This window comes from Coptis chinensis, unplaced genomic scaffold (genome assembly GCF_015680905.1).
Source record: "Coptis chinensis isolate HL-2020 unplaced genomic scaffold, ASM1568090v1 utg4632_pilon_pilon, whole genome shotgun sequence".
Taxonomy (NCBI): domain Eukaryota; kingdom Viridiplantae; phylum Streptophyta; class Magnoliopsida; order Ranunculales; family Ranunculaceae; genus Coptis; species Coptis chinensis.
This window is the reverse complement of record NW_028238155.1, coordinates 34,207-50,985: the sequence shown is the minus strand read 5'-3', so window position 1 is coordinate 50,985 and position 16,779 is coordinate 34,207. Positions and strand designations below refer to the sequence as shown.

The 16,779-nt window shown below is 39.0% G+C and overlaps 1 long non-coding RNA gene across 1 annotated transcript; it reads left to right on the top strand.

Moving 5' to 3' along the window:
- Positions 1-5,351: 5,351 nt before the first annotated feature.
- LOC147473129 (uncharacterized) lies at positions 5,352-11,956 on the top strand. Its single transcript, XR_015210573.1, has 2 exons — positions 5,352-5,434; positions 11,308-11,956. It is a non-coding gene; the product is annotated as an uncharacterized LOC147473129 (long non-coding RNA).
- Positions 11,957-16,779: the final 4,823 nt, after the last annotated feature.

The window sequence follows — 16,779 nt, the reverse complement described above, 5'->3', positions numbered from 1 at the left end:
TTAAGTATGAGTGAGTTGTTGGACTTGAATGTTAATATTGATGATATATTATGTCAGATTGTATATTCTCATGGGTATTATGAGAGCAGTAGATATATGAATTAAATGTTTAGGTTTGGGAAACCTAACTTTGTTTTGCAGGAGGGTAGGACTTAATTTTGTGTAGGGACGCTGTCCCACCCTTATACAGAAGGGGATATCGGTAAGATTTAATTCAATGACTAAGTTATTAAAATGAGTTATTATCATGAGTTAATAGAATGTATGTCTTGCTTGGGAAGAAACTATGCCGGTTGAAATGACAGAACTACCTGTCTTCCAAGCTGAGAATGGTTAAGTTATAGGTACATATAAAGTGTTTGTTTGGATAATTAAAGTATGGAATTGTTTTTATGTTGTTGGTCTACTTATTATACCAGCAAATTCAATTTGCTGACTCATGTTTGCTTTCTTTTGCAACGTGGGTGCGTTATTGGAAACATAGATGGTAGAATGCAGTGGATGAAGACGCTTGATTTGGATTCGCTCTTGGAGTCTTACTAGTATAAGTTATATGAAGTATAAAGTCTTGATTTGAAACAGATGTAATAGAGTTGTTTCAAAATTCTTGAATTTGTACATTAAGAGTTGTTCTTTTGGTTTTAATTTGATCTCATATTTTAATATCGTGGTTGATAATGGGTTATTAGGGTTTGGTTTCATCCTGGATTTTCAGAAAATGGAATAGGTTGTGGATAATTCCCTATTTTAAATTTTTTGGAAATTTGGGGTGTGACAAAAGTGGCTAGTACCGATTTATGCCAAATCAGAATATGAGTGAGAAGATCTCGTAACCAACCTGCCTCCTCACTTGCACTAGCCAAAGCAATCAGTTCAGACTCCATGGTAGACTGCGCTATAATAGTATACTTCTTGGACTTCCAAGATACAGCACCCCCACCAATGCTAAACACATAGCCACTGGTGGCATTAGAGTCTTCTGAGAGAGTGTTCTAGTCAGCATCTGTATACCCCTCAAGAACAGCAGGATATCTCTGATAATGAATACCCAAATGACTGGTTCCCTTTAGGTATCTCATTAACCTGCCAATTGCTTGCCAATGCTTAGCGCCAGGATTACTAGTATACCTACAAAGAACACATACTGCATAGGCAATGTCAAGTCTAATACAATTTGTAGCATATCTTAAACTACCAATGATACTTGCATATTCATTCTGATTCACAGGTTCACCATTATTCGCAAATAATTTAACATTGTGAACAAAAGGAGTACCAACAGCCACACAATCAAAGTAGTTGTACTTCTTCAACATTTTCTCAATATAGTGTGACTGATCCAGCCATATGCCATCAGTCGATCTTGTAATTTTGATTCCCAACATTACATCAGCCTCACCTAAGTCCTTCATATCAAAGTTAGAAGACAACATGTTCTTGGTTTCTTTCACAACATGTAAATTGGAACCAGAGATTAGTAGATCATCAACATATAAGCATATAATAACACATATCCCATCAGAGTACTTATAATAAATGCACTTGTCACTTTCATTTATCTTGAATCCATTGGTAATGATAAAGTTATCAAATTTCTCATGCCACTGTTTAGGTGCTTGTTTCAACCCATAAAGTGACTTAAGTAATTTACATACCTTTTTACCCTTACCTGGTTCCACGTAACCTGTTGGCTGATCCATGTAAATCTCCTCTTCTAAATCCTCATTTAGAAAGGCTGTCTTAACATCCATCTGATGAATAATAAGATTATGAACAACAACAATAGAAAATAATACTCTAATGGATGTTATCTTCATAACATGTGAATATGTGTCAAAGAAATCAAATTTCTCTCTCTGTTGAAAACCTTTGATAACCAACCTTGTTTTAAACTTGTCCACTGAACCATCGGTTTTAAACTTCCTTCTTAAAACCCATTTGTTTCCTATAGTCTTGCAACTAGGAGGCAAATCAACAAGCTCCCAAGTTTTGTTCTCCATGAGAGAATCAAGCTCACTCTGTATGACTTCTCTCCAAAACTCAGAGTTAGAAGATGTGAGAGCTTCTTCAATGGAGGAGGGATCTCCTTCTAAAGCAAAAGTGACAAAATCGGGTCCCAGTTCCTTAGCAACCCTTGCTCTTTTACCTCTTCTCGGTTCAGATTTTGTAACAGTGTCTCTGTCATGTAATCTAGGTATATAAGTGTCAGAAACATCAGAAGTAGGTGCCTTGGAGGAAGATGCACCCCCACTATTTCTAGATAGGTATGGAAACCTGTCTTCAAGAAATTCAGCATCAGATGATTCAAACAAGACATTAGTCTTCATATCTAGAAACATGTAGGCCTTACTGTTCATAGCATAGCCTAGAAAGACACACTCATAAGCTTTGCTCTCAAGCTTTGAGATCTTGGGATCATGCTTCCTTACAAAAGCTAGACATCCTCATGTTCTGAAGTAACTCAAATTAGGCTTCCTATTCTTCCATAGCTGATAAGGTGTAACCTTCGTCTTAGAATTAGCAATTCTATTTAGCATATAGCAAACAGTCAAAATAGCTTCACCCTATAAATTTGAGGGTGCTCCAGAACTAAGTAACATAGCAACCGTTAATTCTTTAAGAGTTATGTTCTTACGTTCAGCTACTCTATTCATTTCAGGTGAATAAGGAGCTGTCGTCTCATGGATTATACCATGTGATTGCAAGAAAAGATCAAAATCAGCAGAACCATATTCAGTACCTCTATTACTTCGAATTACTTTAATGTTCCTGTCATGCTGATTTTGAACCTCAAGTATATAAGCTTTAAAAGCATCAAAAGCATCACTTTTATTCTTCAGCAAATAAACATATGCAAACTTCGAGCAATCATCAATAAAAGTAATAAAATATCTTTTACCACCTCTAGTCAGAACTCCTTCAAGCTCATAGATATCAGTATGTACCAAGTCTAGCAGGCTTGTACTTTTCTCAACTGATTTGTGAGGTTTCTTTGTGATTTTCGCCTTAGTGCAAGATTCACAGTGTGCAAAATCATCATCCAAGTTAGGAATTAAACCAAGTATGCTCATGTTCTTAACATACTTTCTATTAATATGACATAATCTACCATGCCAAATATTAACAGAACAAGAGATCATGTAAGTAGAAGTAGAAGTTTTATTCATATCAGCAACATTCAACTTAAACATCCCATTATATGCATCCCTTACCAATAAAAACCCCAGACTTAGTGATCACATACTGATCACTACCTATGACTTTTTGAAATCCAGCCTTGTTCAAAATAAAACCAGAAACCAAATTCTTCCTAATCTCATGAGTATGAAGCACATCCTTTAACAATAGTTTCTTCCCAGAAGTGAACTGCAGCTCAACATCACCAGTACCCAGAACCTTGGTCGTATGATTATCACCAAGTAGGACTTCCTGATTCGTAGTTGTGGTATAACTCTTGAACCAGTTCCTATTATAGCAAACGTGTCTAGAAGCACCAGTATCAGCCCACCACCCCTCACAGACATTAACAGAATTTACCTCAGTTATCATAACAACAAAAGGTTCCTTAGTAACATTAGCCTCACTGACTTTACAACTCTTACAGTTCCTAGCATAATGCCCATTCTTCTTGCAAGTATAACAGACAACTTCTAACATGTCAACGGGTGGTTTCTGATTCATATGCACCTGATTCTGGTTCTGATTTTGTGGAGCTTCCTTGTTAACAGGTTTGTTCTTCATGGCCTTCTTATTAGGTTTCAAACTAGATTTAGTCTTACTGGTTTGTTGGTTTACCACATTAACCTTAGCCTTAGTAGATGACATGACAACTTCCTCATTAAGGTCTTGTTTTCGTGATTCCTCTTCTATACGGAGTCTCATAATAATACTCTCCATCGAAAACTCTTTAGACTTATGCCTTAGTATGTTCTTGAAATCCTTCCAAGAGGGAGGAAGCTTATCAATGACGACATCAACCTGAAATTGCTCGTCAATTTTCATCCCTTCTGAAAGTATCTCATGAACAAGCGAGTTCAGGATGTAATTCTTACACTTGAAATTCGTAGCGATCCACTTATCAATAGCAACAGATAGAGCAGGTTCCAGCAAGACATCTTCATCAGGAATCGGTTCACTTAGAACGTTTTCCACTTTCACCAGGGTCAGATAGAACATCATCTTCGCCTTCCACTGCTTGAAACGCTCACCAGCAAACTTGAACGGTCAATTATGGCTATTGTCGTTGTGGGACCTGGACTGGTTACCTTCTTCATGTTCTATTGTCAAACAACCTTAAAATTGTTGGTAACAATTGCTACAACAAGAACAAACTGTGAATAAGAAGGCTGGCTGAGGCACGGATCAAACGCTTTCTTTAAAGTTGTTTCGCGTCTGCTCCTCTTTATGTAGACAAAGCGCGTCAACCTCCAGGATACAACAACCAGTTATACTCTCATTTGTTTACTGCAGATAAACCGAAGAAGAAAAAGAAGAACCACGATACCGATCTTATGATTGCCTTTAAAGTTAGTATAGAGGAAAAACGTGGAGCACTTAGTAGATCCAGATTGTAGGGAACTGCTTCAGTTTCCCGATAAGGATTGGATTCTACAAGTCTATCACATTTTTGTTTTCCAATCCATATCCAATTCTGTTTCCAAACTTATCCGAAAATAGTTTACCAAAAAAATCCAATTCTGTTTCCAAACTTATTCGAAAACAGTTTACTAAAAAGAAGATAAGGGATCAAAGAGAGCCCAAGCCACAAGCCCAAGCCCGGTTCGTGTGTGGCTTTGTGTGAGTCCTACCTCCTAACCCAAAAACCTTTGTACTCTAAGGGCATGCCCTTACTATGGGACTCTCACTTATAAACACTATTTACTAGTGTATCTTCTCCAATGTGGGACTAAAGTTTTCTACTTAAACAACTATCCCACAAAGAGCTCAAGGGATCAAACCACCCCAAAGTCACTCCAAACACTGGCCACTTGTTTTATTGAAAAATAACTCAACATCACTCTATAAGAAATGAGTTGGTGAAAATATAACAGAGAAGTTGAAGAAGAAGAAGGCTGCTTGAAAATGAAGTGGCGTAGGGTTAAGGTTATGAGGGTGTACGTGTGTTATGACTGTTAGCAGCTAAAAACAGTCGTAGGTTGGAACGGGAGTAAACTAGTGAAACTGTAGGTCGGTGAGAAGTTCTCATATTGAGTTTCCGTTATTGTCACCAATATATACCGAACCGTAGGGTTTTGGAAAGACAAAAGTACCAACACGGACTTTAGACTTTAGACTTTAGACGTTCGGTCTCGTGTGAAATTTCAACATACATACGTTTATTAGGTCGGCGTTAAGGGGTGTATAAAACCATACCCAACTCAATCCTATATCATTGTTCGGCAGAAAATTGAAGAATCTCGCTCTCTCAAGTAAGGTAAGTAAATTTTTTTTGATAGATCAACTATATCAAAATAATGTGAAATTGTATAATTACCTGATTAGATTTTAAGTTGTATTAAATTTGTAGATCTAGGATCTATGATATATGATTAATTTTGTTTTTCCCGGTTGGGCTGAACCGCTGAAATATGAAGCTCCGGTATCTCACCAAAGAAGTTTTAGAGTTCGAAACTTTTTCGAATTTCGACGATTTGTCGATATTTCGGCCCCAAACCTTTTCTCCCCTTTTTTCTTTGTACTCCTATATAAAGAAAATAGATTAGGGTTTTGAGATAACTTTTTGAGAGATTCATTTCTTGGGTATTGTGGGAGCTCTATTGAGCTAGGGTTTGAGTGAGGCCTCTTGTTCTTGATTCTTGATATCTCTTGTAAACTCTCCAATCGTTGCTATAAAGGAAACTTGGCTCTTGTGTGGATGTAGGTAACATTTACCGAACCACCTAAATCTTTGTGTCTCTTTGCATATTTACTTCCTTATTTATTGTTTGATTGCTATGGGTGATGATAAATTAGTGGCTTTGTTTGTTTGAGTTTGTTGTGATAACTACCAAAGTCTTGGGTAGGTGATTTCCTTGGTGTGAGCTCCAAGTTGAAATCATTTGGGATAGAAAGTAACTAGATTGAGGTGTGACTTTCTAGTGAAATCTCCCAACAAGTGGTATCGAGCTTTCTGAGGATCATGAATGAGCTACAAGGTGTGTGAGGAAAAGACTCCACCTTTAGCATTGGAGGCTAGGTGTTTGAGGAAATTCCTCTGAGAGGTTCTCCACCGTTGGTTTTGATTCAGTAAAGTCATGATGACCGATAAAGAAAGCTACAGGATAGAGAAGTTTGATGGAACAAACTTTGGCTATTGGAAGATGCAAATTGAGGACGTTCTCTATCAAAAGGATTTGATGGAAACGTTGATAAGTGAGAAGCCTGAGGAGATTCCGCAAGACAAATGGGATTTGCAGGATAGAAAGGCCTTGGCCACAATCCGATTGAGTCTTTCGAAGTCGGTAGCCTTCAATATTAAGACTGAGAAGACGGCGAAGTCTCTCATGGAGGCACTTACTACGATGTATGAACAACCCTCGGCCGCGAACAAAGTCTATTTGATTACCAAGCTATTTAGTATGAGAATGTCGGAGGGGACATCCTTCAAGGATCACTTAAATGAATTCAACCAAACTAAGGACCAATTGGAGTCGGTTGAGATTACATTTAGTGATGAGGTGCTAGCTTTGGCGATACTTGGACAAATGCCTCCAAGTTGGAAGGCTACAGTTGCGGCTATTAGTGGCTCTGCGGGAATGACCAAGTTGAAGTTTGAGCACGTTGTTAGTATGGTACTAACAGAGGAAATTCGGAGACAGGATTGTCCTTCATCTTCGGAGTCGGCATTGAGCACTGAAAGTAGGGGGAGAAATTCAAACATGAATCGTGGTAAGAAGAAGTGGAGGGGGAGATCGAAATCTCAAGCCCCCCAATTGCAAAGCGTTGAACACAAACCTCGAGACATAAGTGAAGTGGTGTGCTATAATTATGGTAGGCCTGGCCACTATAGCCCCAATTGTCCGGTACCAAGAAACAACAACAACATTAATAAGAACAAGAAAAAGAATCAAGAAGCTAATGTTGTTGAGATGGTAGATGACGCTTTGATATGTTCGATGGAGCACAAGAAGGAGTCTTGGGTACTTGATTCCGGCGCATCTTTCCATGCTACCTCACATCGAGAGTTCCTTGAGAACTACACCGAAGGTGACCTTGGAACGGTCTTTCTCGGTGATGACCAACCTTGTGACATTGTCGGCAAGGGTGACGTGCATGTCAAGATGAATGGCTCGTCATGGTTATTGAGGGACGTCAGACACGTTCCGGATTTGAGGAAGAATTTGATTTCTGTGGGGCAATTGGCAAGTGAAGGATTTGTTACAGTCTTCACCGGTGATACTTGGAAGGTCTCGAAGGGTTCATTGATTGTTGCAAATGGTAAGAAAGATGGTACTCTCTACATGACTGCACATGGTTGTGAGTCGATTGCCGTGGCACATGGCAAAGAGGATCCGAATGTTTGGCACCGCAGACTTGGTCACATGAGTGAGAAAGGAATGAAAATCCTTCACTCTTCTGGTAAACTCCCAAAGTTACTGGTCATTTGAAAATTGACTTCGTGGAGAACTGTATTTGGAAAGCGAAGCGGGTGAGTTTTCGAGAAATGGGTCGGACTCAAAGCAAGAAGGCTTGAGTTGATTCATACTGATGTCCGGGGGCGAATAATGTCTCTTCACTTGGCGGAAAGTCATATTTTGTGACTTTCATTGATGACCATACTAGGAAGGTGTGGGTCTATTTCTTGAGACACAAGTCATAAGTATTTGAAGTATTCAAGACTTGGAAGGCCATGGTTGAGAATGAGACAAGCTTGAAAGTAAAGAAAGGCGAGATCCGACAACGGTGGAGAGTATGAGGATTCAGGTTTTAAAATCTTGTCTTGACAATGGCATCAAGATGGAAAAGACTTTGCCGGGGACACCTCAGCAGAATGGGGTTCTTGAGAGCGGATGAATAGAACAACGACAGAGAGCTAGGTGTATCGCGTTACACTAGCGAGCTTGCCCAAGCAGTTTTAGGCAGAAAGTGTTAGCCACGGCCAGCTTACGATCGATAGAGGACCATCGGTACCTTTGGATTTTAAGATTCCAGAGGAAGTGTGGAGTGGGAAGGATGTGAACCTTTCTCATTTGAAGGTGTTTGGTTGTGTGTCCTATGTCCACATTAGTGACCAAGCTAGAAGCAAGCTTGATGCTAAGTCACTAAAGTGCACATTCATCGGCTATGGCGGTGATGATTTTGGGTATCGCTTTTGGGATGATCAAAATCGGAAAATCATTCGTAGTAGAGATGTTGTATTAAATGAGAAGGTGATGTACAAGGACAGAGATGAAGCACAAACTAAGGAATCGAGTACAGAGAGCGGCACAGAGTATGTTGAGTTGGAAGACTTCGATGTAAATCGTGGTATAGTGGGAGCCCCACAGTCAGAGGATGACAGTAGTAGTGACTCAGAGAATAATGAGGATACTACACCACCGAGTCCATCTCCACCTCGTGCCCCAAGGAAGACATCCGGGCCACATGTACCGAAAGTACGAGATATCCACCTCCACCTATGTGAATTACTTCCTACTACTTATCGATGGTGGCGAGCCCTCAATGCTATGATGAAGCATTGGAGGTGAGTGATGCAAGCAAGTGGGAGCTTGCTATGCAAGATGAGATGAAGTCCCTCATCTCTAATGGCACGTGGGAGTTAGCCAAACTACCCATGGGCAAGAAGGCTCTACAGAACAAATGGGTGTTTAGAGTCAAAGAGGAACATGATGGTTCCCAGAGATACAAAGCGAGGCTAGTAGTCAAGGGTTTTCAGCAGAAAGCAGGCGTTGACTTCACAGAGATATTCTCCCTAGTGGTGAAATTGAATATTATTCGGTCAGTGTTGAGTATTGTTACAGCAGAAGATTTGTATCTTGAGCAGTTGGATGTTAAAACTGCCTTCCTCCATGGTGACCTAGTTGAGGAAATTTACATGCAGCAACCGGAGGGTTTCATCAAGAAGGGTAAAGAGAATATGGTATGCAGGCTCAGAAAGAGCTTGTATGGTTTGAAGCAAGCCCCTAGGCAGTGGTACAAGAAGTTTGATAACTTCATGCAAGGAAATGGCTACTATAAGTCTGTTGGCCGACCATTGTTGCTACTTGAAGAGGTTCGACTCGGCCTACGCCATCCTGTTGCTATATGTTGATGATATGTTAGTAGCAAGTTACGATATGTCGAAATTGGGAGATTGAAAGAGAAGTTAGCAAGTGAGTTCTCTATGAAGGACTTGGGTGCAAATAAAACGCATTCTAGGGATGAGGATCGAAGAGATAGGCGTAAAGGTATTCGAGTTGTCTCGGTCGAGTATATTGAGAAGGTATTGAAGAGGTTCAACATGGGTAGTCTTGAAACCGGTTTGTACACCTTTGGCGATCCACTTCAAGTTGTCCAAGGAACACTCTCCCAAGATGTTGAGGAAAGAAACTTCATGGCTAAGGTACCATACCCTCGCCATTGGAAGTCTTATGTATGCCATGGTTTGCACGCGTCCGGATATAGCCCAAGCGATGGGGAGCCGTCGATGGATTTATGTCTAATCTGGCAAGCAACATTGGGAAGCCGTGAAGTGGATATTGAGATATCCGAGAGGTACCTACAGAGAAATGCCTATGTTATGGAAGGGTGTTGTGAACCTGCGGGGTATGTGGATGCCGATTTTGCGGGGAGAAGTAGATCGAAAGAAGCACTACGGTTATGTCTTTACAATGGAAAGTGCTCTTGTAGTGAGTTGGATTTCGCCATTCTGAAGATTGTTGCTTTGTCTACCACGTAAGGCGAGTATATGGTCGTTACAAAGGCAAGCAAAGAGATGATCCGATTCTGAGGGGATTGATGGAAGAGCTTGGGATGAAGCAAGAGAGAAGTGTGTTACCGAAGGATCGAGTGCTATACATCTTGCTAAAATTCCGCCTTTCATTCTAGGACCAAGCCACATTGGTCTCCTGTATCATTTTATCCGATCTGTTAGAGGATAAGGTTTTGGCACTTGAGAAGATTCAAGGGAGTGAGAATCCGGCCGGATATGTTGACGAAGACCGCGCCTCTCGAGAAGTTGAAGTTGTGTTCAACTCGGTGGGTCTTCTTGCTTGAAGACCATGATGGATGGCCGGTATTTCTTTAGTAAATTGAATTGGATGGAGTTGTTACAATTGAGATGTGATGTGCATGTAGAATCTCGAAGGTTCCAAGTGGGGAGATTGTTGGGGGAACCGGAACCGAGGCCGCATGAAGCTCCGGATCTCACCATCAAGCTTTAGAGTTCAAACTTTTTCGAATTTCGACGATTTGTCGATATTTCGCCCCAAACCTTTTCTCCCCCTTTTTCTTTGTACTCTATATAAAGAAAATAGATTAGGGTTTTGAGATAACTTTTTGAGAGATTCATTTCTTGGGTATTGTGGGAGCTCTATTGAGCTAGGGTTTGAGTGAGGCCTTGTTCTTGATTCTTGATATCTCTTGTAAACTCTCCAATCTTTCTTTATAAAGGAAACTTGGCTCTTGTGTGGATGTAGGTAACATTTACCGAACCACCTAAATCTTTGTGTCTCTTTGCATATTTACTTCCTTATTTATTGTTTGATTGCTATGGGTGATGATAAATTAGTGGCTTTGTTTGTTTGAGTTTGTTGTGATAACTACCAAAGTCTTGGGTAGAGTGATTTCGCTAGTGTGAGCTCAAGTTGAAATCATTGGGATAGAAAGAAATGGGATTGAGGTGTGACTTTCTAGTGAAATCTCCCAACATTTCCTTCTTCTAGGGTTATTGATTTTTCCTTTCCTGTTTTTCCCTATTAAATTGGAAAGTTTAGAGATTTTATCAAACAATTACTCCGTGGCAATGCAACGTTAGCAACTAACATGGCATGTGTGGGCCACGGAATTCGGCCATGGCTGTCATTTGAAACAAAACTAGTTGTACAATGTATCCAGTGCATAAAATATATACGGCTGCATGCTATGCCTACAGACAATGCGTGGCCCTTTGGTTTATTATTCACGGCATGTATGTCTTAATTATCAATTTTGTTTCAGTTGGTGGTGGGATCTCTGCGTCTATTTTGCTTCAAATTAAACAGGGCTGTCATTGTATTTTTTTTTTCTTTGTAGGTTATCACTGGTTTCAGGTTTCCAAGTATCTAGAAGCTGTACATGTTCTATCCACTTTAACGACACATGTCTCACAGTTTCCCTACCTTGTTGCAGGTTGATCGATGGTGACAACGATTTTGAATCCAGAGGTAATGGCGAAACTGCCTCCGGACGTAGTAGAGAGATTTAGAGCGGAAGAGGCTAAATTGCGTGAAATCCATAGCAGCCAATTTGTGGGATGCTTTGTCAAAATTCCGCCAAGTACAATTCCTGTGTACAAAACTCTACTTATGCCTGAATATGAAGAAGTGAAAGCGAAGGGATATGTAGTACAGGGTCTGTCAATGCAACGGTACATTAGGAAATATAGTGAACTTGCCAAAAAAGAAAAGGTGGCCAGAGAAATGGAGCTGAAGCGTGCTCAGGCACAAGTTGAGGGTGATAGCAGTTCGCAAAGCAATCCCATCGAGGACAACAACACGTGTCCCCATGAGGACAAGGAAATTGCACCTGGGACAATAAAGCAGCTGGACCAGTTGGCACTCACTCTGTAGTTTTTCCTTTTTCCTTGCAATAATTCGATATACATAATCTTTGTGTGTATGTTGACTTGTTTGCCTCATCCATGAGGCTTTACTGTTGGGTGTTACTTTTGGACCCTACGTAACATGGCTGTAGTTTGTTCTGAAGCATTAAAATTTGCACTGCAAGCTGTGGATTTTAATTTTGTAAGTTTTTGGGGTTTAGATTTCTTATCTGTGAACCTTTGGTGGTTGAATGCTCATGTTCTTCCTCCGGCTTTTTATGGTTGGCTGTTTTGGTTATATTTCTCGGGGAACCTAATGTGTGACATTAGTAGACTGCTGATTTTTATATTCTTATTGATAAATCTTCTTTTCAAGTAGAAAAATCCCAGAAAATGGTAGGCATGTATTTCTCTGTAAGCTACAATAGATGACTATCTGGGGCAGGGTTGTTGAATTCCAAATACAAGAAGTAACTCACTCTTCACAATCAGTATGCCCTCTTAAATCACGTCTCTCCCATTTTGAAAAGGGTTCAATTTTGACTTTGGAGCATAGGAGATGGCCTTTTGGTGAAATTCTTAACTGTTAACTGGATCAAGGTGCAAAACAAACCAGTTACTTTGCTGGATGTGATGTGGCCAGTGGCCACTACCTCAGCAAGCTTTGTGGGCCCCTCTCTTTCAGTGTGGTGGATTTTTTACTTCCATTAGGAACTTGGGGCATCTCTAGGCTTAGTGCCATTGTCCCAGAGATGTTTCTCAAGATGATTCAACAGGTGCATGCCAGGCCTTCTGTAAGTCATAGACTTATGTGGGGCCCCTCTCCCAATGCTAGAATTTCTGTAAAGGAAGGAGGGTCAATCATCCTCCAGCGGTGCTAATGACCAAGACCTGATGGATAGTTGGAAACTTAAAATTCCTACTAGAGTCGAGATGTTCCGCTGGAAGTTATGTTCCAACATCTTGGCCACGAGAGAATCTATCTGCACTCCACAGAAAACTAGACAGTGATGCGTTGGTTATACAAATTCAATGCATGCATTGATTATACATTAGATGCCTAATGTAATTAATATTTTAATTATTAAAAATTTAATTGGCTAAAACATTAGAATTGGAATGACATAATTTGTGTTCAATGCATACATTGTTTATACATTGGATACCTAATATAGTTAATATTTTAATTAGGAAAAATTTAATGGGCTAAAAATGTAACCATTGGGATCATGTTGGGATTTGCATTTGAGGGGAGACATGTGGACCACAAAGATCTTCATAGGTTTGACGTTGGCAAAGAAATTGATAATCTCCTTCCTTATGAGCTACTAGCCATTTGGCCCAGCCTATGGCCGGACTTATTATATAGATAGCTAATGACTCAAAAGCCTAAAGTCCACTTAAATAAATAATATATGTATATTGATAGCTAATGATTCATTGCATACTTTGTTTGAAGAGTTTATGTTTTTATATTTTTTTTTAAGAGATTACAAGCTCTCAAACCATAATCTAGTACGTATAATGCGTACATTTTTTCTGGCTGATGCATCAGCAGTAGCGAAAAACAAATCGATGTAAATTTCAAATCTAGATAAATATCATGATATAGGTGACAATGAATGTTTATTTGTACACTATATTGCACCATTTGCAATATTGAAGTATTGAGACAAATAATAGTTATCACAACAAAAATGTAATTTCTTTAGATTTCCAAGTCAATCTAATCATTCAGGTTACCTGCTTTGGAGATTGACATTTGCTTCATCAATTCTTTGTACTTAGGACTACTTCAGGAAACTGTTATACATGATAGCTGAATTCTATAGTCTTTCGAAGTAGATACAACTTTAAGAGCTTGTCTTTGAGGCAGTTATTTTTGAGACCGAGTTGGGCTAAGATAAGTCACATTTGCACCACACAAATATTTGCCATCTGAATGTAATTATAGTTGTGATATTATTCTCTATTCACTAGGGTATGTTGTTATGAATACCGTCTCATTTATCTATAGGCGTGTCAGAAAATTAGAGTCAGAGGCAGTTTGGTTTTTTAGCCTCTGAATGCAATGTGCTTCTCATTTATCTGTGGGTGTGTCTGAAATTTAGAGTTAAGGACCAGTTTGGTTTTTTTTAGCTTTTGAATGCTGAAATCTGAATGTGCCCTCTCCTACCTCCGAAATCCTTTGAATGCAAACCTCTGAATGTTGTAAACATGTTTGTTTTGTTTATGAAAAAAAATGGTCGGGTAGATGGTGATTATTTGAAGTCTAAATTTTCACAAGTTGTGAACTTGTGATGCGTTTGGCATATTTCCAATGTTTATGAAACCTTTATATCAACAGCCTATTGTATATCAATCATCTTTATGGGTTTTGAGCGCGGGTAATTTAGGAAAATGTATAACATCTTTACATCCTCAAAACATGTACATTGTCAGGTCTCATTAAACTAAAGCATATTGACTTAACAATACAATGAGCTTCAATAATTCTCAATCAATATGAGGAGGCCTACTGCCTGCAAATCTGCAACCCTTTGTCATCGATATAATAACGAATCCACTTCTTCTGCCACATAATTTCTTAGAACGAAGACCATTAGTTTCCGAGTAATGAACTCTAATCCTCACTTAAATGCATGTTACGTAATACTTATGTCATTACGTATCTGCTTTTATCTGAACTCTGAAGTGAAACACATTAAGCTATTGAGAATAACATATCCGACAGTCTCTTGTGCTTGCATCACCTTGTTGTGGCATATAATTAAGTCTTAATCCATAGTTGAACTTAAGTACCAAACAACCTTTATCATGAGCTGTTCCGTCTAGAAACACGCATGAGTACATGCAGTCAAAATTCCTACATGGAAAAGAAAGTACTATCTACTATCTTATAGAATACCCTAATCGCTGCTAATCAACGTACTTAAGGACTACGGTAGTGCATCAGTAAACAAATCAAGGTTGCTCATATGAAATATAAAAACAGAAACATGTATCAACTTTGGTGACTTCACAACACTAATATCCGATCAAATTCAATGAAAAAGACCATCTTATGGTACATCTCTACCATGGGATGTGATGCAAAGGTGTGAATGTGACAGGCAGGCCAAAAAATGGGTAAAACTACAGGTTTTCTTATTACAACTATATTGAGCATATCCCCATTAATACGTGAAAAAAATTTAGAAGACAAACCAAAACTGTATGTGTAGGTAGGAAGTTGAAGACAGCGATGGAATTCAATGTGATATTGACTGCATTTGCATGTATGTGATGAAAGATTGAAATAAAGGAGAGACCCTTTCTTAATGATGACAACTCCGAATCTTGTTCATCGTTCTCCAACAGTTTCTGCTTGTCGAAGATGTTGTTTGTTGGAGCCCGAGCAGCGTAAACTTGAACCCCATATTTCGCTACAGTGAATCTTTCCCATTCTTTTTCTTTGTCATACTCTCTCAGTACACTGCGGATCCCTTTCAAACCGATATCCTCCACTTTTTATGTTTCGAACAGGCAAGTTACAAATCAGAATTGATCCCGTTGAAAATAAATAGTTACCTAAGAATTGAGATACTTTTTAAGTTTTAAACTTATAAGAAATGGCAATACTTGCAAATACATATACATACATATTCGCCTATAAATATACTTTTGTCAGAATAAACATAATGTTAATGAAGTCAAAGGAATAACCATCTCCATCTTTTTGTAGTGTATCATTTGTCACATAATACCTATAACTATTAACAAAGATATTCTTCTTCACATTTCAGGAACCTAAGAACCACTCTAAATCATTGCCTCCTAGATAAAAGGTATAATCATGCCTCCTATCTTCCTTGAAGAACAAAATATAGAGACTTAATTACCCCACACTAAGTAACATCTAGTACTCTGGTTTAAAGACAACGCTGAAATGGTTTCAATAAGCGAGCCTAAAGGCTACAACTAAAGTATCATTACTTGATTTTCACTTATCAAATGTGTATCGACAATCGACAAGCATGTATCTCCAATCAAAACAGATTGAACATACCTCACCACCAACAGCAAGTGCAGAACCATCAGTGCTAAAAGTCATTGCTAACTGTTGTTCAACATCTTCCAACTGGGTCAACATATTCTCAGAAGACTTTAGGTCCACTTGATGTTTTTCAGAGGACTCTGGGACATCCCACTCAAACCATCTATATGAAAATCACATAATAAAAGTGTTGAAAACCTTGGTCAAAGTAAAGAATCATTGTAGACACTAATCAGAACATCTAGTGACTTATTCAACTGTAGTAAAACCGATTCACATAAATATCCTAAGTTCAGAATTACATATTCAACAAAGTATTTCATATAAACTGTCCTAACTTCACTTCTGAGTTTTTGCAAATAAGTATTGTATTTGCCCGATTTTGAAATGCTGAAAACCTCGCCGAGTGGACAGAGTAAATGTTCAACACCTATTCCATCAACCAATTCTCGTTTAGGTATAAGCTCTCTAGATACTTATTCTTGAATAACCCAGTAAGGACGTGATATGACTCCCTTTGTCTTTGAGGCAAGTCGTGGATAGGTTCACCTCTCTGAGGCTTTGATTACGTTCTAAAACCCATCTGAATTCCTTTACCCACTTGACTTCAATCGATTCTGTCATATCTAGAGATTTGACAAATGTATTCCATCCCAATGCACCACTACAAAGAACCCGAAATATCTAGTTTGTAAATGCGTGTTAGTGCATCATTTGCACGGTTCAAATTCCACCACTTTGGAGCTTTTTCTCCATTCCCTCCACTCCAAACATGAATTTCCATGGTCCGGTTCCTTGCAAGTCTTGTGGAGATGAGAGGGCCTCTTTGTGATCGAGTGTGAATCAAGAACTATTAACATCTTCAAAGTGGAGTTTACTTCAATCATTTTGAGAGTTCCTCTGCCCTCTCTCGAACCAATTGAGTCCTCTTATATCTGCAACTCTTCCAAACTCGTTTATCTTTAAAGCGGAAGCAAGGAGCCCAACTCCAAAAGACCCAATACGTGATTCAGAAAACATCATC